Source organism: Panthera leo, chromosome D2, assembly GCF_018350215.1.
Source record: "Panthera leo isolate Ple1 chromosome D2, P.leo_Ple1_pat1.1, whole genome shotgun sequence".
Taxonomy (NCBI): Eukaryota; Metazoa; Chordata; class Mammalia; order Carnivora; family Felidae; genus Panthera; species Panthera leo.
The window spans coordinates 4,766,117-4,790,776 of record NC_056689.1 but is presented as its reverse complement, the minus strand read 5'-3'; the positions used below and the strand labels follow the sequence as shown (position 1 = coordinate 4,790,776).

At 42.0% G+C, this 24,660-nt stretch overlaps 1 long non-coding RNA gene across 1 annotated transcript in view; it reads left to right on the top strand.

Annotated features, from left to right (window-relative positions):
• The first annotated feature begins 496 nt into the window (after positions 1-496).
• The window catches only part of LOC122202807, a 66,280-nt gene continuing 42,116 nt past the window's right edge, over positions 497-24,660 (top strand). Inside the window, exons 1-3 of the long non-coding RNA XR_006194891.1 lie at positions 497-698; positions 12,979-13,097; positions 14,716-14,814. This is a non-coding gene — a long non-coding RNA (uncharacterized LOC122202807). The remainder of the gene's footprint in view (positions 699-12,978; positions 13,098-14,715; positions 14,815-24,660) is intronic.

Here is a 24,660-nt window from a genome sequence, read left to right as displayed (position 1 = left end):
TGGGCTCCAGCTTCAGTTCTGATTCAGCGGGTCTGCAGCGGGGCTGGAAAGTTTGGGGCTCCCAGTGGGGCCGACGCTGCTGACGCAGGGAAAACGCTTCGAAACTATGGTCATCTGTCCGGACTATCTTCTGCAATTCTCCCAATGGCCCTGTGAGAGAGGAATAATTACATCCTCCATTTTCTAGATGAGGAAACAAGTACTCAGATGTTGAAAAGAAATGTGCTTCGAAACGCACGGGTTGGAGGGGGCAGAGCTGAGGTCAGTTCACAGTAGTCTGATTCCAGAAACAGTGTTCCTGACACAGCAGAGAACCTGCCTCGCAGCCCGGCCCACGCTCTCGGAACCCTCCAGAATGAGGCAGCACCGTGCACCAATAGACTTTTGGATCTGGCCTGGCTCTTTGTAACCAGGTTTTGCGACTCCTATCATAAACCCTCGTTTTACGGTTCTGGTACCTGAGCCATGTTTAATTCTGTTGCAGTTCCTGAGACACTTTGCTAGGGGCCTTCCAGCTGCCTTCACCAAGCCTGCTTAGCGTCGTCCACATTTTCCTGGCCCTGCGTTTGCTCTGCCTGCTGCGTAGTTGCTGAGGTACTGACAACCCCGAGGTGTCCCGATTGCACGCCATGCATTGTGTTGGTTTGATTTGTTTGGAAAATGGAACAAACCCCTTCATCATCTGCAGCCTGTCACAGGTGGGTCTGTGATTATGAAATGAAAACAACGAGTGAGAGTCCAAAAATATTAGTGTTCTTTGGCCATATCCAGGAAGAGGGGGCTTGACTGATGGACAGAGCTATTTCGGTCTATAAAACCAACCCTTTTAGCAAAGACAGATCCCTCAGACCATCATACTTAGGTTGGCACCATTGTCCCTGAAGATTATTTATTTATTGTCCTTCCTTGGGTTTCTACATGCAACAAATTATCTGAGTTTAGATCTGGATTTGGTTTTCTCAGTGTTTTTGTTGCTTCTGAGTTGTGAATGACTGCATGGCTATCTACTTTGGGAAGGTCTGTTTGGCTAATAGAATTAGCCCGGATGGTGGCCCATATAGGACTTTCTTTCCTCAAAGTAAGTTACTGTATTGACTTTCTATTTTAATTTTTTTTTGATATTTATTTACTTTTGAGAGAGAGAGAGAAAAAGAGAGTTTGAGCAGGGAAGGGGCAGAGAGAAGGGGGACACAGAACCCAAAGCAGGCTCCAGGCTCCAGGCTCCGAGCTGTCAGCAGAGAGCCATGCGGGGCTCAAACTCACGAACGGTGAGATCATGACCTGAGCCGAAGCCAGACACTCAACTGACTGAACCCCCCAGGTGCCCCTTGACTTTCTACTTTCTAAGTGCTAATGTTATGACTGTGTCATCATAAATCAGTTCTCTAGAACCTGATTTGTTACTGGAAACCTACTACATTGAGAACCAGATGCAGTTCTCAGTGATAACCCCATCCAGAAATCTGCAACCCCCGTTAAGAACCACCTCTCTGTCTCTGGCTGCACGCCTCAACCCTGCTTGTACATGAGAGTTATCTGGGAAGTTGGTTTGTTGTTTTTGTTTAAATATGGATGCCTCAGCCTCAGCCTAGGAAATTCTGGGGTGCGATCTGGACATTGCTAAAGCTCTCAAGGTTTCTAATGTGTAGACAGGGTTGGAGAAACACGCATGTGGAAGATCACGACTGCCTTGTCTGAAAATGGTAGTGGTGCTTAGTAATGGTTCTGGTAAAATTTTGGTTAGAAAACTTGTAAGCAGATTTTATGTTTACTGTTTTTTTTTTTTTTTTTTCTGGAGAGGGACTTGATTGATGCATTTGCGTGTGTGTGTGTGAGAGAGAGAGAGAGAGAGAGAAACAACTCAATAGTTTTGTGATACTGTAGTTTAAAAAAAATGTACTTTTAGTTTGAACCCTAGATCCTAGAAAAATGGGCAGCACTCATGACTCTCTATCGCCACCTGGTGTCAGAAACAGTCTACAGAAAATAAAGTAATAGGAAGAGACGATTTTAAATCTCCACAAAGTAGCAATGTTGGCCACAGAGCTGACAAGTGTTTACACGTGTCCTGTCTGGCTGGGGTTAACAGAAATCCACAAGCCAGGCCGAGTACTGATCATCCCCTTTTCTGATCCTGTTCCAAGACTAATTTTTATTTTACTTTTGAGCTTAAAGCTGTCAACTCGGTAAAATAGGAAATGGTCTTCTCTTTCCCATTGGAAGTTTTCCTTTCTGCACGAAGCATTTTTGAAGTTTGGCTAAAGTCAGTTGGCAATGATCTGGAGGGATTTGGATTAGGTAAGAGTAACTGTCCTTTTCAGTTATTAAAAAGGGATTGCAATAACCAGATGCTAAAACGGGCATTAAATATTATTAACTTCGAAATTATTTGTCTCCAGTGATCGCTTACCTGTTACCAGTTACCAGGTTACTTACCAGTAATGATGCCACCAGTGGTGGTTACTTCGTGATTATCCACCAGGGGAGACAGGATTGGAAAGGCAGAAGTGGCCATATTTGAATGCTTATGTATTCAGTTCACAGGCTGTGTGACTTTAATTGAATAATTTAAACATCCTGAGTTGCTCTGAATGTCAAACGGGGAGACTGCTTATATGAACTACATAGCCAATGCCTAGCCCGTGGTACATGGTGAATGAATCCATTACTACTGATACAAGTAATGGAAGTTGCCCACATTTGGGATGTGAATTTGACAGGTAACATGAGCATCTAAACAATTTATATTTTGCTTGGGTTATACTGTTATACATGATTACCTAAGAGCATAGGCTTTGAAGCTAGGCTGCTGTGTCCAGATCCCGGCTGCTCTGTGCCTCAGTGGTTTTTTATTTCATCTGTAAAATGGGTATACTAATTATACTTGCCTCACTGTGTAATTATGGCTATTAAATGAGCTATTTTACATCAGATTGCTTAAACGGGGCCTAATACATGGAACATTTTCAGTACATGTTAGCTGTTGTGGTCGTTTTTCCTACAGTTCTTATTACTTACAAGGTAGTGTGTTAGGTTCCAAGACACTGACATTGTTTCAACTTGTAAATAGCTTAGTAATATAGTACAGAGGGAACATACTGAAAACATTAAATTGAATTTAAGTGTACGAACAAAAATAAGCAAGACAGTTTAACTGCATTCCAATTTAACTTTATTTTGACGAGAGTTTGGGCAGTCTTGCATTAGTTTATGGTGCCCTGCTTTTAGATATGACACATGGGGGGGGTGTGTGCCTGGGTGGCTCAATATGTTAAGCGTCTGACTTCGGCTCAGGTCATGATCTCGTGGTTCATCAGTTCAAGCCCCGCATTGGGCTCTGTGCTGACCGCTCAGAGCCTGGAGCCTGCTTTGGATTCTGTGTCTCCCTCTCTCTCTGCCCCTCCCTGACTTGAGCTCGCTTGTGCGTTCTCTCTCTCTCTCTCGACACAGGGGTCTCACACTGAGGCCACTTTTTGGGGGTCTGCCTGTGCCACCATTTCTTTCTGTCGCTCCCTGTCCCACATTATCTGCTGATGAATGGTTTTACGCATAGTGGAGGGAGAATAAGACTGACAGCTTTCTGGAGAAAGGGATATTTAGGCCATGAGAAACTCATAATTATGCATCAGTAGTCTCCTTCTCTTGGTTGACATTTAATACCCAGTGACTAACAATCTAGAAAACCATTTAATATTTAATTAATCTCTATTAGTTTTCAAATTCTCTTAAGATCAATCTCAATCATTGTTGCATGTTGTTGATACACCCAGAAAACATTTCCTTGCCTAATGGGACCTCCTTCAAATATGTGACCTTTAAATTTGTATATTCACCTAATTAAAACAAAGCATGCATAAAATTGTCTGCTTACAGGTTCCAATTTAAAAATCTGTGCTAAGTGAATAAAGGCAGGAATTTCACTTAAGATCGTGGGCACAGTGTTTTGTAATAATCTTCACATGTTCTCGAACACAGGAACACCATAATCAAAGAACTGGTAAGTGGAAAGGAAATGTTCTTGTTGAATGCATTCCACTACCTTTGATCAAAACAGCACTCATAGTTTCCAGAGTCAGCTCACTGTCTTCAGGGAGGATTTTCGTGGATCATCCCAGAAGCGTGGTCAGTTCAGGACCTTGAGGATTCAGTCACCAAATAAGAATTTGTGCTTTTAAAAAAAAAATTTTTTTTAACGTTTATTTTTGAGACAGAGAGAGACAGAGCATGAACGGGGGAGGGTCAGAGAGAGGGAGACACAGAATCTGAAACAGGCTCCAGGTTCTGAGCCGTCAGCACAGAGCCCGACGCGGGGCTCGAACTCACAGACCGCGAGAGCGTGACCTGAGCCGAAGTCGGACGCTCAACCGACTGAGCCACCCGGGCGCCCCAGAGTGTGTGCTTATTAACTCTTCCTCTTCTTGGCATCTAGTAGCTCATTGTCACTATGCCTAGTCCGAGGGAAGACACACGTAGAGGTTCATGAATGCAGAAAATAACCTTTTCTTTCCTTGCCTTGGACACAAAAATATTAAAATATGAAAAGCTACATACTCCCGTCATGAGCTAAAGCCTGGAACTCATATTTTTCACATGACTGAAAGAGATGAAAAAGGAAACTGGGTATTATATTCTAATGGTAAAATAGCTGCTGTTATTTTCAAAGTACCTTCATATCTCTATGACTTCATCCTCCTAAGCGTATGTTAGCAAAGAGCTCTTTAATTTTTTTTTTAATGTTTTTCTACTTCTTGAGAGAGACAGAGACAGAATGCGAGTGGGTTAGGGGCAGAGAGAGAGAGAGAGACACAGATCCCGAGTAGGATCCAGGCTCCAAGCTGTCAGCACAGAGCCCAACGTGGGGCTTGAACTCATGAGCCGTGAGATCATGACCTGAGCTGAAGTTGGACGCCTAACCAACTGAACCACTCAGGTGCCCCAGCAAAGAGCTCTTTAAACCCCAATGCTGTATTTTTTTTCCTATAAAGCAGTCAAAGAACGTTGTGACAGTTATTCATGCGTGCACTGTAAGAAATAGTAACGTAGACAATGCATTAGTTACAAGTTCATTGTTAATGATATTTTAAAGGTGATAGTATATTACGTTGTACAAATGTCTCGTGCAAAATGACCCAGGGGTGGGTTGCGTACTTCTTACCACTTGACTAATGCGTGTATTTTTTTTATATCAGATGTTATGCTTCTTATTTCATCCAGATAAGTAGATGTTCAGAGCTAAATATAACGCTCACAGTGCTTACGTTAGCCTAGATATTTGCTTCTGGTTGATTTAAGAACATGTTACGTTTTGGAGCACCTGGGTGGCTCAGTCGGTTAAACGTCTGCCTCTTGATTTCAGCTCAGGTCATGACCCCAGGGTCGTGGGATCGAGCCCCGCATCTTACTCTCGCCCCGACAGTGTGCCATCAGCTTGGGATGCTCTCTCTTTTCTCTCTCTCTGACCCTTCCCCACTCTCTCAAGATAAGTAAACATTTTAAGTTTTGATTTCTATTTTAGCAGTTCCACTCTATGGGTTTTAGAAAGTGGAGGAGGGGAGGAGGAGGGGACAAACCATCATCTCTAATTCTCCTGGAAGCAGAGGTAGATAATAGAATGGAACTATTGCTTAGAACGGCCGCAGTGGTCCTGTGTGTAGGACAGCAAACATCTTGGGGAGGTTTAGGTAATGCAAGCTGACACACACAATAACTTCTTGCCAAGAGACTGAATTGTATTAGAAAAACATGTGTTTTCACCCATCTTTCCCACTCCACCCAGGAAAATAAATTAATTTGTGACCAATCAAAAGGGCTGAAATAAATAGTGGTTCTCAATTCTCATTTTTCCATTGGTCTCCAGACCGACTGGCATATAGTGTGAGACCTTAATTATCTTCCCTTTGAAGTGAATGATTTGTAATGAGCATAAGAGTCAGCTGTCCTGTGAAGAAATAATCTAAAAAGTGGGTTAGATCTTCAGCACATTCCACAGAGTCTCACCCTTCTTGACTCTGCTGTATTAAGTAGATATTCATTAATTATAGAAATATTCAAATATATCGACCCTGGTTATTACGAATTCTGGATTCTTAGGTTTTAGAAATGGAAAATATTTTAGCAATATTGTTGTCTGGCAGATACTTAGAAAAACAAGGAGTCTTACCTGTCGTTCTTCATGTTTGTGACTCAGACCCTCTTGAACTTCTAGTCCAGCATCCTGGGATAGCACAGTGGTTGAATGTGGGCTCCAGGGCAAACTGTGTCCTGTCCTCGAGCTTTAGTTTCCTCATCTGTGAAATGGAGGCATCATATCTACGTTACGGGGCTATAATGAGGTAATGTATGGAAACTGCTTTGGACATAACTGGCATAGGGTAAGCACAAAATAAGTTTCTTAATATTTAAAAAAACACATTTCTGATATCTTTTCCTAAAGTCAGAAATTACAGCAGGCCATTCGCTCTCTGCGGTCAGATGTGCGCAGGTCCCTGGAGCACAGATTTCTTGTTCTGGATTAATAATTTGATATCTTGAAGGCAACAAGGACAGGTACTTCCGTATTATTTATGAACTATTTTGAGAAAAGCAAAGATGAAATACCTTCATTATGCTACCTTGATTTCTCACACTCCAGGTGGATAAGCCAAAACAGGTTCAAAATCCACCCCGATATTTTGACATGAAAAATAAATAATTATTACGACTGTCCCGGATCCTGTTTTACCTGGCAGGTGTAATGCTGCTGGGTCTCCTGTTTCTTCAACTATAAAATAAAGAAGCTGGTCAGCCAAGGTCCTCCCGTTCAGTTCTCAGACCGAGGTGTTCTAGTCAGATGGTTGGGTGAGAATGATTCCTCCCAGGAATCTGGCCTCACACCTCCTGGCATGCTCCCATCTACTGTTTCAGGTCAATAGCGATAATACCTTTTACAACTCAGCAGTGGCCTGGGACACACTTTCCACGTCACACAGCCGGGGTAGGATTTGAACTTCAGCCCTAAGGAGGGAGTGAGACAGTCGCTGCATTGAACACTCAGTGTGCAAGAGGTATCAGGGGACTCACGAGAGCCGGGAACAGCTGTAGTCGTTGGGATTCTTGACACTCGCCTGGCTGTTGGGGTGAAGAAGCCAATCACCCCCCTCCGTCTCTCTTTTCCTGTCTCTCCTCTGCCCAGCCTCCAGCCTATAAGCCTGGTCAGATAGTCCACACTTCTAGGACGTCAGCCCCTTGTATACCAGAACTACACACAGCGTAGTTACCCTAAGAGTTACGTTTACCGAGGACATGTTGTGTCGCAGATGCTCTGTGAACACTTTACACACATTCTAGTGCAGTCTCATGTTCCCTGCGGTAAATGAGCATGTGACCCAGCTTGTCACAGGCACCTCTATTTAACCCTACTGTCCTAAAATCATCAATGATTGTGCCCCCCTTTTATTCTCCAAAATGATCCAGTTAGAATAACAGTGTTATGGCCAGTGTGCATATATATCGTATCAGTTTCCTAGGCATGTCCTAACAGACGAGCACAGACCTGGGACTTAAAGCAGCAGACGCCTTTTCTCTCACGGTTCTGGAAGCCGGAAGTCTGAAATCAAGGTGTCAGGGTGAAGCGGGACCGTGCTTTCCCAGACGTGCAGAGGGAAGGACTGTTCCTCACCTCTTCCAGCTTCTGGCGGTGCCTGGATTTGTGGTGGCGTCGCTCTGTCTTCACACGGTCTTTGTCTCTGTGTCTCTGCCCTTGTCTTTGTCTCTTATAAGGACACTTGCCTTGGACTTAGGGCCCACCCGAGTCCAAAGTGATCTTATTTCAAGATCCTTACCTTAATTATATTGCAAAGACCCTTATTGCAAATTAAGTCACCTTCTGAGGTTTTGGGTGGACATATCTTTTGCAGACTAAAATTCAACCCTCTGCATAGACACACACAATATATATACATATATATACGTATGTACATCTGTATGTATGTATACATATAGATGTACATATGTATATGTATACATGTATATATACATATAGAATTATAATAACATCATATAAACCTATAATATATGATAAATATATATTGTATCATAATATATATTTTATAAGCGAATTAAAAACCTGTTACATACCTACACATTCATAATAGATTTTTAGTTAGCATATAAAAAGAAAATAATGTCCCTAAATTACCCATAAAGCATAGCATGCATAATATTATGTGTACATCTCTCTAGTGTAATGTTTAGTCACATTAAGGTTTGAAATTGCCTGGTGAAACTAAAAGAAAGATAATAAAGAAAAGTGTTAGAAACGTAGAAAATTTAAATAATTTATTTTGCCTGTAAGGGAATGATCAAATTCGAGGTGCTGAATGGGGGAGGTTTGGAGAATTAAAATGACTCTTTCTCGTCTCCAGGGTATACTGTTCTAATAAGCCTTTGAAAGCTTAATACACATTAAATAAATTCTTGTTAGGACAATTAAGTAAAACAGATCATTCTTTCTCAGTTGGGTCTCATTTAAGCCTCATTCTGCTTCATCAGTTCTCCTTACATCACAGAAAAGAAATGTTTGGCTCAGAGATGTTAAGTGTTCAGTCAGAGTCCACATCTAGAAAGCTGCAGACGATCCTGGTCCTCTTGGCAAAACAACAGATCCTCTGAAATATAATGTCGTGGATAATAATTAATAATTAGATCATCATATTAGATACGATAATTATATATAACACAGATACAATATAGCAATATAGGTATAATGACAGCAGATATATATATAGATATATATATATATCTATATATATATATATAATTAGATTAGACTTTCAATAACAAAAGCAGTGACTTTAAAATTAGTTTACATGTTTAAAAAGTAATGTACATTCATGGTTTTGAAAAAGTGGAACTATCTCTAAAGTTGTAAAGGAGAAAGTAATTCTTCTAGGTTCCCAGTTTGTCTAAAAAAAGCACAATGATTCTTACACGTTAGACTTTTTCTGTGCATATATAAACACATAATGTAAAATACAAATACCCTTTTAATTTTACACAAATGAGATCAAACTTGGCATAATGTTCTGTAATTGATTGTACTTGATAATGACATGGCCTGCCTGATCTCCCTTATTCTTAGCAGCTGTCACCTACCATGCCTGTGTATGGATTTCTGAAAGTAACGTATTTTGATGGCTTTTATAAACAGTGCTTCAAACTGTGTATTGGTGCACATGTCTTTGAAAATGTGTGTCGGGGCGCCTGGGTGGCTCTGTCAGTTAGGCCTCCGACTCTTGATTTCAGTTCAGGTCATGACCTCACCGTTCGTGGGATTGAGCCCCACGTCAGGCGGAGCCTGCTGACAGCGTGGAGCCTGCTTGGGATTCTCTCTCTCCCTGTCTCTGCCTCTCCCCCACTCGTGTGCTGTCTCTGTAAATAAATAAATGAACTTTAAAAAATTAAAAAAAAAAAGAAAATGTGTGTGTTAAAGCTTGAGCATGAATTCTCTGAGGTAGAAATCCTTTGTTGGGGCACCTGGGTGGCTCAGTCTGTTGAGCGACCGACTTCAGCTCATGTCATGATCTCACGGTTTGTGAGTTCGAGCCCCGTGTCGGGCTCTGTGCTGACAGCTCGGAGCCTGGAGCCCGCTTCGGATTCTGTGTCTTCCTCTCTCTCTGACCCTCCCCCTGTCATGCTCTGTCTCTCTGTCTCAGAAATAAATAAACATTAAAAAAAAGTTTTTTAAAGAAATCCTTTGTGAAAGGCATGCTTATTTTGAACACTGAAATATTGAAAGACTGTCAAAGGATATGATATAATTTTGAAGCAAAAAAAAAAATCAATTGTTGAGTATTTACAATTGTTATAAATTCTTTCTCATATCGGACCTGAATCAGTGCTATCGTAAATTCCAACTACTGGTCCTGTTTATGCCCTTTGGAAGAGCAAAACATAAGCATTTTCCTTCATCAATGTAACATACGTTCAAATAGTTTTTAAAAGCTCCATCTAAATATTTTCCTTTGCATGTAAAACATTTTCAGTTATTACAGCTAGTCGTCTTTGAAATAGTTTCCAGAACCTTTCCCTTCCTGCCCATAATCCTCTTCAGTTTATTATTGTCTTTGCTTTAACTTTTTTATTTTTTACTTTAACTTTTATACTAAGCCTTGCCTTTCTTTTAAGTGTGAGGCTTTCTCCAAGTACAGTCTTGTGGAAAACAACTAGAGACCCCACTTAGGATTCATGTGGTACAAGAAACAGCCCCCCTGTGTCCTCACCTCATCTGTCAACAAGATGCTGTTTCATTTGATGGATTTGTTATTTGTTGAATTGGAATGAATTGAAGATACTTTCTGTCATGGCCCAGACACATCTTTGTCTTACTTAGTATGAGATGAAACTGAGATAGTTTTAGACAGAAATTGTTAATGAGTATATGCTACATTTTAATAACATTTTTTCTAAAATGGTCACAGACCCCATTGAGCAGTTGGTTCCAGTATTTCTGGGGTAAAAACATTGTTCTTGCTTCTCCATAGTTTCCATAATTTATCTGTTCCCTTTTCAGAAGATTAGAAAATTTTCCTCCATTTTTCTCCACTGTCTCTCAGAGATTTCTCCCAGATTACCAAGATCTCCAAGACCGTATCAAGCAAGTACCCTGAGATGAACTAATTTGGACTCTACCCTCAATGTTTTGGGGTGACTAGGCATTCTATCATTTTTTCTGCTAACGTGGCTTTCAATGACCTCTGAATGATGTTTTCTAAACCCTTTTGGATTTGAGGATCCTTCTCGTGAGTAGTCAGAAAGTTCTGTCATTCACTCCCCCCTACCCCCCCCCCCCCAGCCTCTTTTGTATACTAATATATACCACCTTCTGGAGGGGAGTTGGCTCCTATGGTTACGGTATGAGTTTATTTGAATTTTTTAAATTCTGCTTTTATAAAACCTAGGACTTCATAGAATCACGGTAGTGTTCCCATCAAGAAGGTTACACATTCTTCATATGAAACATCTGACTAAAATCAGAAATTCCTGATGAATCCCTATGTTCCTGATTATTCAGCTGGATCAGGAGGACTCATTATGGCCTCCACAGTGTCAGCTGAGTATTTCAAGAGTTTCCTCACATTTGACCTGTGATTCTTTAGGGAAAAAAAATATTGGGGACAAAAATATAGGTATCTCTCCCCATGTCCAAAGATTGTACAGCTCTTGTAGCATGAGGGAGACTTCCTCTGCTTACTCCGTGGATTGTAAATGACCAGCACTCCTAAATAGAAATAGGCAAGATGTCCATGATGTGAGAAGATGCACCGGTTGAACTAAAACCACAGGAAACAGGGAGGCAGTGGTATGTTAGAGGTGTTGGGGACTTTCTACATCTGTTGTATGACCTTGTGAACCCCTTGGAAGCACTGTTTCAGACTTTACCACCAGACTCTGCAAACTTCAGAGAAGAGTGAAAATAACCAGATTCTGGGGTATCTGAAGGGGTTAGCTAGACCTAGCCCACTGTAAGCGTTCAATTTTGACATCTCGTTTTCATCTTGAGAAGGGATGCAGTTTTACTTTATATATTATGGTATTTTTGTTGTTTTCATATTTTTAAAAAGTCTAATCAAGCCCTTGCGTTTCCCTTTTGAGCCTCTTGATAAAAGTCATACCCCTTGGGGTGCCTGGGTGGCTCAGTCGGTTTAAGTGTCTGACTTCGGCTCAGGTCATGATTTCGCATCAGGCTCTGTGCTGATGCCTTGGAGCCTGGAGCCTGCTTCGGATTCTGTGTCTCCCCCTCTCTCTGCCCCTCCCCTGCTCATGCTCTGCCTCTCTCTGTTTCTAAAAAATAGATGTTAAAAAAAAAATTTTAAAAGTCATACTCCAGGAAGCTGTTCCATCCTTTTAGAACAGATTTATTAATGTATAATCAACAGAAAACTGCACCCATTTTAAGTGTAGAGTTTGATGGTTTGACTTACGTATGTATTTGCGAAACCATCCTCACGATCAATATAGTCGACCTGTCCATCACTCAGGAATGTCCATGTGCCCTTCGTAATCCCTCCCTTCCGCCCCTGGGCACCTCTCCCCACAAGCAACCACTGTTCCACTTTCCGTCACCTTGGATTAGTCAGTATTTCTAGAGTTGTATATAAGTAAAAGCAAACGGTATGTGCTCTTTTCTTCTTTTTCACCCTACATGATGATTTTGAGATTCACCCATGTTAGAGCATGAATAGTTCATTCCTTTTTGTTGCTGAGTATTATTCCATTGTATGGATATACCATATAGTAGAGTGATACACATTCTAATGATAGACATTTGGGTTACAGTTTGGGGATATTATAAATAAAGCTTCTGTGAACACGCATGTGCAAGTCTTTATACGAACGTATGTTTCATATTTATACTGTGACTTTGTAGCAACCAGCATACACATACCCTTGATGAGAATCATGGCCTTAAGATACTCCCTAGGATATACTTCCTACAGGATGGGCTTTGCACATGGGCTGTGCTCAGTCATATATTTTTTAAATGGATAAATATATGAATGAGGACTTTGGGAAAAAACAGAAATGTGCATCATGCAATGAAAAGGACCCTTGATGAAGTCAGGACATTTTAACACTAACTTTGATCTCACCATGTAATAGGAAGCAAGTTACTCAATGTCTTACACCTTAGCTCACTCACCTGTAGAAACGAGATAATATGATCCTTTTGGCACAATACTAAAGTCCTCAAATCTCGGAAAAGTAAAAGGTTTTTGATATTCATTTGGTGGTGGAACTTGACCAAATCTGTACTGATTTATGTGCAAAATCAGTCATGAAGTGATGAGAACCTATTATAGTTTTATTTATCCCATTCAACATAAATGTTCTGATATGTTGCTGAAAACATATGAATGAGGTTGGTTATGGGAACCTGCGTCGGGTGCCATTGGTGTGTCACATAATGTACATCTTCTGCATTGTATTTTTCCTGTGTAGGGATTGTGAACTTTCCACCCATCTGTATTGGAATTATATTTGGTTTCGGTTGACAGAAAACACACGCAAAAATGGCTCAAATGAGAAGTTTATGTCTCTCTCCTGCAAAAGGCCAGAAAGTAAGCAGTTCTGAGCTTTTATGATGGCTGCATGATGTCAGGAGTCAAGGCTGCTTCTATCTCATGACTCCGTCTTACATGATGTATTTTTAATTTTTTTTTAATGTTTATTTATTTTTGAGAGAGACAGAGACAGAATGCGAGTGGGTTAGGGGTAGAGAGAGAGGGAGACACAGAATCCAAAGCAGGCTCCAGGCTCCGAGCTATCAGCGCAGAGCCCAACACGGGGCTCAAACTCACGAGCTGTGAGATCATGACCTGAGCCCAAGTCGGTCGCTCAACCCAGCCTGAGCCACCCAGCCGCCCCTGTCTTATGTGATTTTTGATCCCAAGGTCATGATGGATCAAAGATAAGATGGCTGCTTGAGCACTAGCCATTCCATTTGCTGTTCAGTCAGCAAGAAGAAAGGGGAGGAGATAACTAGATCATGGCATTCAAGGACACTTCCCAGAAAGCGTACACACTACATTGGTCAGGCCTTATGTGCCTGGGCATATCTGACTCAAAGGAATACAGGAAATGGGGTCTTCATTTTAGACTGCAGTAAGTCCAGCTAAAAATGGAAGGTCCTGTTATGACAGGAGAAGAGAATAAATATGGTGGATAGTGTAGTCTTTGCACCCCTGCCCTTCTACCTTGTTGGGCAGCTGTGGTCATAGTGAGAGATAATGGACATGAAAACACCTTGAATCAAAAACTCTGCAAAACTATAGGTTTGATAACAAGGATCTTAAATAGGGGATTTTTAAATTCTTAGAGGATTGGGGCGCCTGGGTGGCTCAGTCGGTTAAGCGTCTGACTTCGGCTCAGGTCATGATCTCGCGGTCCGTGAGTTTGAGTCCCGCGTCGGGCTCTGTGCTGACAGCTCGGAGCCTGGAGCCTGCTTCCGATTCTGTGTCTCCCTCTCTCTCTCTGCCCCTCCCCCACTCATGCCCTGTCTCTGTCTGTCTCAAAAATAAATAAATGTTATAAAAAATTTTTTTAAATTCTTACAGGGTCGGGGCACCTGGGTGGCTCAGTCGGTTAAGCGTCCGACTTCAGCTCAGGTCACGATCTCACGGTCCGTGAGTTCGAGCCCCGCGTCGGGCTCTGGGCTGATGGCTCAGAGCCTGGAGCCTGCTTCTGATTCTGTGTCTCCCTCTCTCTCTGCCCCTCCCCCGTTCATGCTCTGTCTCTCTCTGTCTCAAAAATAAATAAACGTTAAAAAAAAATTAAAAAAAAAAATTCTTACAGGGTTTTGATATGCCACTTTGGTGGCTTCTCAGCATATTATTGGAAATATGTTGTAAATGATGGGTGAATGCCAATTTCTACTATTACTCAAAGACTTTCTCAATTATTATTTTCATCTACCAGGAAATCTAGTAGTTTCCTTTTTTTTCTTTTTTTTAATGACACTTGAACTTTTTGCCTGTTTCCAGAAAGCTATAACACAAAGTTGAAACAGCTGTAACTTCAAACATAGTTTTGTTCCTTTTTTTTCCCCCCCTCTACATTTTTCTGGATCTTTTTTTCGAACTGTGAGCCTGGTTACAACTCTGTGGCTAGTAAATCTCATTCTCGCCTACTTGTGCAAATTCTATTATTATTTTCTAAATATCTCTTATATTTTCACAGGATGACTTTTCAGTTCTTGTGGCTGAATTGAAACAATGAAAGGCACAAGGCAATGTAATCTAGGAAGAATAGAAGAGGAAGAACTAAATGCAGTCTTAGGTAGGTGATTGGTGGGAGGTCCATTTCTGCAAGGTGGATATGATTGTGATAAATGGGTAAGCATCCTGGACACATTTCTGCCCCTCCCCACACAGTGAAGAGCTGGCATTCTGCTTCTCTGCCTCTACCTGATTCCATGAGTTTAAGGGGCAGGGATTAAGATATCTAACTTGTTGTGTTCAAGCCACATTTTTCAGTTCTATCTTGACTCCAGTAAAGGTGATACCACATTTTACTCCCCATTGAGTGCTGTACCCCTTAACAAACTAGCTTAGAATTTGAAGAGGGGGGATGGGGTGACTTAGGCCCAAATCCCTAGCAATAAGTCAACAGCAATTATCTGATAAATGGATGAATGAAATTTAAACGTGAAATTTAAATTGGTTGACTGAATAAGTAAACCAGAGTGGTAGGAAATGATGGGAAAGTTAAACTGTAGATGTGTGATGAGTGTTTGTAGGTTCCAAGAAATGATATCTGAGCTGTGTGTCAGAAAAGGAAGGGTGTTTCTGTTCCACCGAGGAAAGAGCAGTTGGCTTTGTGTAAATATTGGCATGCAGTGTCCTGATGAGTCTCTTTTAGGAGAGAGTGAGCTGGTGGCTGGTATGTTAGGAGAAGCTCTGTAATTCGATGCACAGGAGTCTTCCCAGGACTTCAGCATCTCTAGGATAGCACACACTTAGCAGCCTTCTAGGCTCCACGATGAATCTGAATCTTCTTTTATAATAATGGCGGTAAATGTTTATGTTGGTTTAAAAAATTTAAGAGATAAATGCAAGCTGGGGTTGATTCCACACAACAAACATGCCATTAGCAGAGCCCCAACGGGGATAGACTCTGGACGGTTCTTTGGAAGCATCATTGCTGTGGGATCGTGTCCAAGGGCTATCAGTGACCGTATGTGTGTTTTCAGCACGATTTACCCCTCGACGTCGCTTTCTTCCACTGAGAGCTCGTCACTCGGGACCAAATGAGCATTTTGCTGATGGGTTTGGGGAACTCAGCCTTCGTGGCTCCACAATGTCCGCACAGCTGCTCTGCTTAGAAAAGAAGAAAGGCTCTGGGTTGGTGCCTTTATTTTATTCTCTATATTACTACTTTCCACCCACTGAAAGGGAAATATAACATTTCAGTTTTCCCTTTGGTTTTCATCACGAACAGACACATTCAGAACTTTTACCAAGGCCAGTCCTTGACAGTGTGGTGCTCCAGCTGGTTTCCATTCTAGCTCCTAGGTGGCCCTGTTGAAATACAAGTTTTCTCTTCAGACGCATAGATATTTGGTCGGAAAGTGGAAGTAAATCGAAGGGCTTCTAGTTCGCCTGAGTAAATCGGTATTAGTTTAAAACATTAGAAACTTACAACTCCATCCATCAGACTACAGAAGGAAGATAAGCTTAATGTATTTTCGACCCACAATTTCCTAAATTTTCTCTTAGAGACTTTAGAGATAATCTAATGAATGTCTTTATCCTCCAGGCAAGGAAACTAGGTTGCAGGGATGTTAAACCATATGCTTAATATCATAGGGTTCTCTAGCATCAGAACTAAGATTCGAACCCAGCTCTCTGACAGTCCAGCCCAAGACTCCTTCCTTCATGCTGTGCTCTTGTCTTTAAAAACAAATAGTGTGATTGCTCCTTGAAAGTCAACTGGCCGATGCAAATAAGGAAGTCTGTTATGCTAAATGTCACTCCAGGTTGTGCTGTTAGAGGTGAAGGGGCATCTCTCAGATTGTGACTGTTCCTGGGGTCCAGGAAGCAAGCTTTTTCACTCTCTTTCTAAACCCTTCCTATGCAGTGGGTCCCCAGCTTCTTTCCAGGGAAGCCTCCTTTTCGCCACAGAAGAGATGGTCATAAAGATGTTAGTAAAAATGAATAAGCCAGTCCAGTCGCTGAATGTTTGTGAACCTTGCTTTTCTCAGCAACAACAACAGTAAAGTTTGTCTTGTAGAAGGGACCTACCTCATCTTCTCTGATCTCAGAGCTGATACAGGCTCAAGTTGCCCGTGCAAACCTGTGTCCTTTCTTCCAAAGATAATAAGTAACAGACCCTCGCAGTGTCTGCTGGAAGGAGGAGAAAAGCGGCTGTCTGCCTTTGTGTTCCCCGGGGAGGGGGAGTTATTGTGAGTAAGCAGACAGGCTGTGTGCGGCCGCCCCGCTCACAATGGCGCATGCCAGTGACAAGAGACACAGCATCGGGGCTGTGGCTCCTGAGTGGCTGCAACCATCGATACAAGTTGTGTTGTTATTAGGACTTCAGTCAGGTCGCCGCATTCCAAATGGTAATGAGTCCCATACAAGCGTGGCCGGCGTGCACCCCTCGCCCCAACTGCACAGGATGTGAGAGCAAGGCACGCGTTGGAAAGCAAGTCCCTGTCCTTTCGATGGCTTCTGTGGTCTTCTTTCTTAGGTTAGCCTGACACCGGACTAGAGTCATTGGAGGGAAAAGCAACCTTTAGTCTTAATTGCTGATGGGCAGCGAGCATCGTAACATCCACAGATGAGGTTGATGGGGAATGTCTTTCATTCCATGTGCAGAGCTTTGCAGTCTAGTGTGTTTAAATTCTGTGCATGTGTGGGTGTGCCTGTGTGTGCGCGGGCGTGCGTGCACGTGCGTGTGTTTGTGGGTGCGTGTGTGTGTGCATGTGAGCACACGTGTGTGTGTGTACACGTGTGTGCGTGTGTGTCTTCGGGGGTGTGCGTGCACCTGTGTGCGTGTGTGGGTGTGTGTCCATGTGCATGTGTGTGTATGTGCATCTGTGTGCAGGCGTGTGTGCATGTGCATGTGTGTGCACGTGTGTACAGGTGTGTGGGTGCATGTGCGGGCATGTGTGGGCATGTGTGTGTGTGTGTGTGTGTGTGTATACACTTGCACCTGTACAAAACAGAAAGGCAGTGAGATTAGAGTTTTAAACTAGCAGGAAATTTAAATGCACCCTAATCAACAATTCCATTTTACAGTTATAGAAATTGGGACATAGTATTAAGGGTTCGTGTGTTGGTGTCAGAAAAGAACAAAAGTCCAAATTCTGTTGGTTTTTCATTCCCGTGTGTTGGTCTAGATTTCAAATTACGTGAAAGTTTACGAAACAAATTTTTTAAACGCAATGATAATGGGAAAACTTGTTCATATGCATAAAATAGCTTGAATTATACTCTGAATCATCAAGACATGTATTGGATTTTAATACGGTGTTAATGTGAAATGTATTTTGTGGGATTTAAAATTGTGATCTTTTAAAAATTTCTCTCAACTGATGAGAATTTTAATCAACTAGAACACCTTCAGTGAGTTCCTTCGTTAACAGAAAACTCTGAAATTTAGTTCTGTTTTAACTCCATTTATACAGGGAAACCAGAGTGAGGTACTATGCCATAACCTGCTTAACTTAGTCATTTTTACTCTTCATCTGAGGAAGAAGAAAGCAAGTTTATTTGTTTATCAAACAAATCAGTCCAGAGTTTTTGAATGGATAAAATTCTTTAGATGATTCATCTCTCCCTTTACTGGTATGGACATAAATGGTGCTGTTTTCCACGAGCAGGAAAGTTTTTCTGTAACGTTTCTAGCAAATTCTATGTGTAGAAGACTTCCTATTACCAGTGAAGCATTAACCGCAAGCTGGAGACGGACAAAGGTAAAGAAGGATGTCTTGCCAGAGGCTAATATGAAAGTGCAGGATCCCAGGTAGCCTGTGAAAAGCAGAGTCAGGTAAAAGGAAGAGACTTCCTATCAGCCTCCGAGTATTTAAAAGTTTATTGTACTGGTGATGACAACTGTTAAGAAGAAGAAGACTTAAATCTTCAGTTCTGCAACTTCAACATGATAATTGGGCACTAGCTTAAAGTAGATTCTTGGGCTCTATCTCAGAGACTCTTGCATTCTGGGTGAAGGACAAAAATCCGCAGTTTTAACAAGGAGCCGTGGGATGCTGATACAGGTAATCTGGGGCCACACTCAACAAACTTCAAGTGATAGCATGAGGAATTTAGGTTATTTAGAAGAAAAAAATTGCACTCCAACTTGTACCAGAATGAATTCCCATGTGAAAAGTGGAGTTCTAAAATTCGAGCAGTATTTTATAATAATTGTAATAAGCTGCTTCTCATACAGATGCTGTCCTAACAAATAATCTGAGGAAATCTGTAAACTATAATCAAAATTTAGATATCCATGGCATATGTTTAGATATGAGAGGTGCTGCACTACAAAAGCCTCTCTTGCTCTTTTTTAAGCCCGTTTCCTAAACTTAATCACACCATCTGTTATTGCTTCAGCAGAGCTCTTATTTATATGTCATCGAGTCTATGGTCAGCAACACCACTTAAAGAAACAATAGAGTAATAGAAAAGTTTTAGCTGTTTGGGTTGATGTGCAAGGGCCATTATCAAAAGCCCAGAATGCCTACCAAGAAATCCCTTTACCTGTGAAGGAGGTTGGCCGGGCCTTTGGGGGATTTCTACCGGGATATTTTACCGTTATCATTGCTGTCGCTTTGACTATATTATTGCTTGAAAAGTCTCCTCCATGACTAGGAAGACCTATTTGTATTTGATTAGTTTATCTCCTCTATGATTACAAGTCCTCTTAATTACAGAAGCTGGTGGAGAGGTATCCAACTTAACTATTTCATGCCTGTTTATATAATTATTTACAATCATTTGATTACCACTTTTGGACAAGGACAAAGTGACAATAGATAGGACAAAGAGTTTTCTGAATAATTCCAAAAGAAATTTAATGTTTTCTCATTATGCTGTGGGGTTCCATTCGCACCGTGGGATGAACGAACCATCTTCTGTCTCCGTATCTGCTTCTGATAAGCAGTTGGCTTCTGCTGCACAAAGTCACAGAAATGGAGATGGTTTCCACCACGAATTCGTGATCGCCAGCCTCAAAAAGCCCTTCGTCATGACCAGCGTATTGTACCGTATTATCTCTTACACACCCACCGATGACCATTGCAAACATCGTCTCCTTCTAACCAGCTCCCTCTCTTTCCCCTCACTGAGGTCCGAGCCCCAATGTCATGACTCACTTAATGAAAAAACAGAAGCCATGTATTAGAAACTTAACAAAGCATAGAAATACTCCTACATCTGCCCCCATACTGTCATGTTCCTTTTTATTACAATATAAAGGCTTTCCTTCTTCCTCTAAAAGCTAATCCTTCCACATACACACTGAATTCCTTCCTATCCCAGCTCTTAAGGTATCTTACACAGTCATGCCTTACTTTCTTTATTTTGTATCTACTGCGAACAAGACAATATTTTAGATTCTAGAGATCTGTAGGCAGATTAGACAAAGATCCTTGCCTTTTAAAAAGTCCTATTCTAGTGAAATATTTTTGTTTACATTATAGATAATCCCTTCTTTTATTTATGCATGCACCCTCTCCTCTCATATGGATTTGTCCTATTGTTTTTTCTCATTAAGAAAAGCAAAACCAGGGGCGCCTGGCTGGCTCAGTCGGTTGAGCGTCCAACTTCAGCTGAGGTCTTGATCTCACGGTTCCTGAGTTCGAGCCCTACGTCGGGCTCTGTGCTGACAGCTCAGAGCCTGGAGCCTGTTTTGTATTCTGTGTCTCCTTCTCTCTCTGCCCCTCCCCCACTCGTGTGCATGCTCTCTTTCCAAAATAAACATTAAAAAAAAAAAAGAGAAAACCCAAACCAAATAAAAATCTCACCTCTGCAGATATGGCCCTGCCTCACTCCTCCTTCCACAGCCACATTTCCTGAACGAACTGCTTCTACCCTCTTTCATCGACTCGTCCACCTTCTATTTGCTCCCTATTCACTAAACTCCCATTTCCGCCCCCATCATTTCACATGACCGGGTTTTTTTTTTTTTTTTAATTTATTCATGTATTTTGAGAGGGAGGGTGAAGGAGAGGGAGAGAGAATCCCAAGCAGGTTCTGTGCTTTCAGCACAGAGGACAATGCAGGGCTCTGTGTCATCAACCGTGAGGTCATGACCCAAGCTGAAATCAAGAGTCAGATGCTCAACCGCCTGGCCCCCCCCAGGCCCCGCATGCGTGGTTTTTCTTGAAGGCAGTAATGGCTCTAATGTTGTTGGGTTCCACGGACACCTTCCAGTCTTCGTTTTCCTTACTTGTCAATAGCACTTGCCTCTGTCAGCTACTCCCTGAAACACTCATTATCCGTTGGCTTCTTTGATCATCGTCTCCGGGTTTCCTTTCTAGGCACTTACGTTCTTTCTCTTTTTTTGGGCACATGTCCTTCTGCCCGGTCATTATGTTGGAATCCTTTGTGGTTCACTTTGGCCTCAGGGCTCTTCTCCTTTGACTTTATCACCGCTTCTAGGAGTCTCATTCAGATCGTTAGTTTTAAATGCCACCTTTACACCGGTGCCGTGCACACTTCTGTCTAGTTCCTTCTGAGCTCTGTCTATATTTATATATCTCTATCAACCCATCCACGTATAGATTTTGATAGGTATATATGTATGTCTTCTCCAACTGAACATGTCTCAGTCTGAAACTCATAACTCTTAGGACGTCCTTAATCGTGTTTTTCCTCCATTGTTCTCTGCCTTCCCCAAGTCAGCACACTGGCATCACCCAGCACACCTCCCTCTGCCTCACCCCCACATGGAATGCATCGCCAGGCCCTATTATTTGACCTCCTAAATATTTCTAGATCCATCTACCCGGCCTCTTCTCCACCATCGCCCCGGTCAAGGTGTCCTTTCTCACCTGGGACTTTATAATAGCCTTCGGAATGGATCACCAGTCTCTCCCCTCGTCTCCCTCCACTCTGTTCTCGCTCTGAAGCAAGAATGCTCCTTTGAAAGGAAAAGCTGGTCGCACCACCTTCTTATTAAAAATCATCCGTTACCCTCTCCTGGCCTGCAAGGCTGCCCCTCGGCCTTGGGTGGGCTCCACTCCCTTGTTCTCCCCTCCAGCTGGGCCGCCTCCTTCTCCTCCCTCCGTCCCTCACCAGTTCTTACTTCTTTCTGCCCCGGGCCTTTGCCGATGCTATTTCCACACCACCTGGAATCCCTGTCTCTCCCCGCTTAGCGTGATGAGCTCCTCTTGGTTTCCCACATATTAGCTCAATGTTCACTTCTTCAGGGAAGCTTTCTGCATGCCTGAGTTAGGTCAGATCCCTTTTTATTGTTGCATGTGTTTTTCTTCTGTGAGTACTTGTCATGGTAGGTCTAGTCACGTGATTGTGGGGTTCATGTCTCTCACTAAGTCATAAGCTCTGTAAAGTCAAGAACTATGCATGTTTTGCTCGCCAGTTGTCAGCAGTGGCTCGTACACCCTTGACACTTTGAATATATATAAAATGATTGTCACGCTCGTGAAGTGCGCAAGATAATTGGCCAGCAAAGTAGGATACCAAAATATGCCCAGTGTTCTAGGAACTCAAAGTTCAGTGGCTTGAACACGTGCCAGAGGATTGCTATGGTTTGTGTTAGGAGATGACTCAGGACAATCCTGTAACCTCCACATACATCCCCTGCCCGACACAGACCATTTGAAAATTTCTATTTTCCATTCTTTGAATTATAGCCTACATTTAGATATATAAGTGTAATATATAAAAATGTAAAAGTCTATAGCTATGTATGTTTCTATAAATATAGATTATAGCCTATGTTTATAGTCTATAGTCTAGTATTTTCAAAAACATTGTGGGGTTTACAGGTGTCAAATACGTTTTTCAAGATGAATCTTAGTGGTGGCACCTGGGTGGCTCAGTCGGTTGAGCGACCGCCTTCAGCTCAGGTCATGATCTCACGGTTTGTGAGTTCAAGTCCCGTGTCGGGCTCTGTGCTGACAGCTCAGAGCCTGGAGCCTGCTTCGAATTCTGTCTCCCTCTCTCTCTGCCTCTTCCCCACTTATACTCTGTCTCTCTCAAAAATAAACTAAAAAATTTAATAAAAACAAAAGATGATTCTTAGGGGAAGTCTATGACATTTCCCAAGGTAAACGTGGAGTTGTTGGAGAAAGTGCCCCCAGGGCTCCAAAGGGTCCAGATATACAATAATTGCTCTACTCAGTTCGTTTCTTTAGATCCTCATCATTTAAAATTTTCCCTCCATATTGTTGGAATGATAAATTCTTCCTGGACTAAAGAGCTGCCTTAATAAGTCTTGCCACACCCCAATATGGTATGTGATATACTTATAAATGTCTGACGTAATTATGTGGGAGAACTTAACCAGTAAGTAGGGAACCCTGAGCTACAATTTCTAGCTGAAATCTCAATACTGTGTTTGCTTTTGGGGATAAGAACAGCATGTACAAGACATTCTTACTATTCTGTAGAGTTAAGCGTGTATACATAGTAATCACAAAACAAGCCACTTGCCATAGCAGAGGCGCTGTGTGCCATGGGGGCTTGGGTTAGAGAGTGCTCACAGCTACCTGTCAAAGATCCAGTAAAAGCAGAGGAATTGATTTTAATATTGAATATTTGCCATGATTTGTAAAAAAGTAGAACTTTTTTTCTGCCACTGAACCAACATAAACTCCTTGCAGGCAAAAACAAACACGCATGTGCACTTCTACTAGATCAAAGTAACCGATGATGACGTTTTTGTATATTTCTTTACCAAAAGGGGTAATAGAGAATATATTGTTTTATTACCTGGAAGCATAGAGTGAAATGTTGTCCAGGTCAGTTCTTCTAGAATACGCTCTTCAGTGGCTATACCCCTTTGGCAGACGAGCCGTGAGTTATTTAAATAATCATATAACGACGGGCACTGGGTGCTATTGTCAATGATAACTGATAAACTACGAGTCAAAAATTTGGGGGACCACGGCAGGGGGGAAAGGCAGGGATGTTCACAATGTTTGTGCCGTGCTGCAAAGCACGAGCTGAGCTGGGAAACATAGGTAACTGTATCTTGGCCCACTTTGCAAAGGAAAATGAAACACCATGGCACAGAGCAAAAGCCAGGTGAGTCAGACTGGATTCAATATGGGTTGAATACCGTGTGTCAGCAGATGCCCCAGCTACAAGGAGGCTGTGCAGGAGTAGTAATTAACAACGGTAGTTGTACATTCAGACTCTGCGGATACAACCTCTAACTTGGTCACTCTGTCACTTGATCCAGGGCAAATCATTTCATTCTTGTGAGTGTCAGCTTCCTCGGATACAAAATGGGAATAATTACACCTGTAGCTAGAAAGGTTGTTGCAAACATGGGGATGCTGTCTCTTAGCATGGTGCGTTGAACATAGTAAATGCTCAGCAAATACTGTCTCTTGGTATTGTAATTTTGAGAGCCTTTGAAAAAATGTAAAACCAAAGTTTCGAAGTGCAAATGCAAAAATCCTGGTAAACGTAGGTCTGTACAGACTTCCAGGAACGGGGTAGCTTTTGTATGTTTGGACACTTAAGATGACTATTTTTTTTTTTTTCCACTTACTGTGGCTCCTTTCCTCCTTTGGACACTTAAGATGACTATTTTTTTTTTTTTCCCACTTACTGTGGCTCCTTTCCTCCTTTGGACACTTAAGATGACTATTTTTTTTTTTTTTCCCACTTACTGTGGCTCCTTTCCTCCAAGGGCTGTTAAAGTCCTCTCTACTGTCTTTGCTTATCCACACACTCAGAGGCTGTGAATTGTTAGGCAGCGCCCACTCCACCCTCCACAAGCATTTAATGAAAATCGAAAACACATAGCCCTTGGCTGGCCATCCCGTATTTCTTTCAAGGACAAACAAATGAAGAGAGATTTGGCCAAATGGCAACACTTTAAAAAAAAATAAATTCTCCATGTTTTTCTTTTTTGAGATTTTTTTTCCCCCTCATGAGAAAGGTATATATGCTTTGTGAATATATGAATATATGTTGAACATTT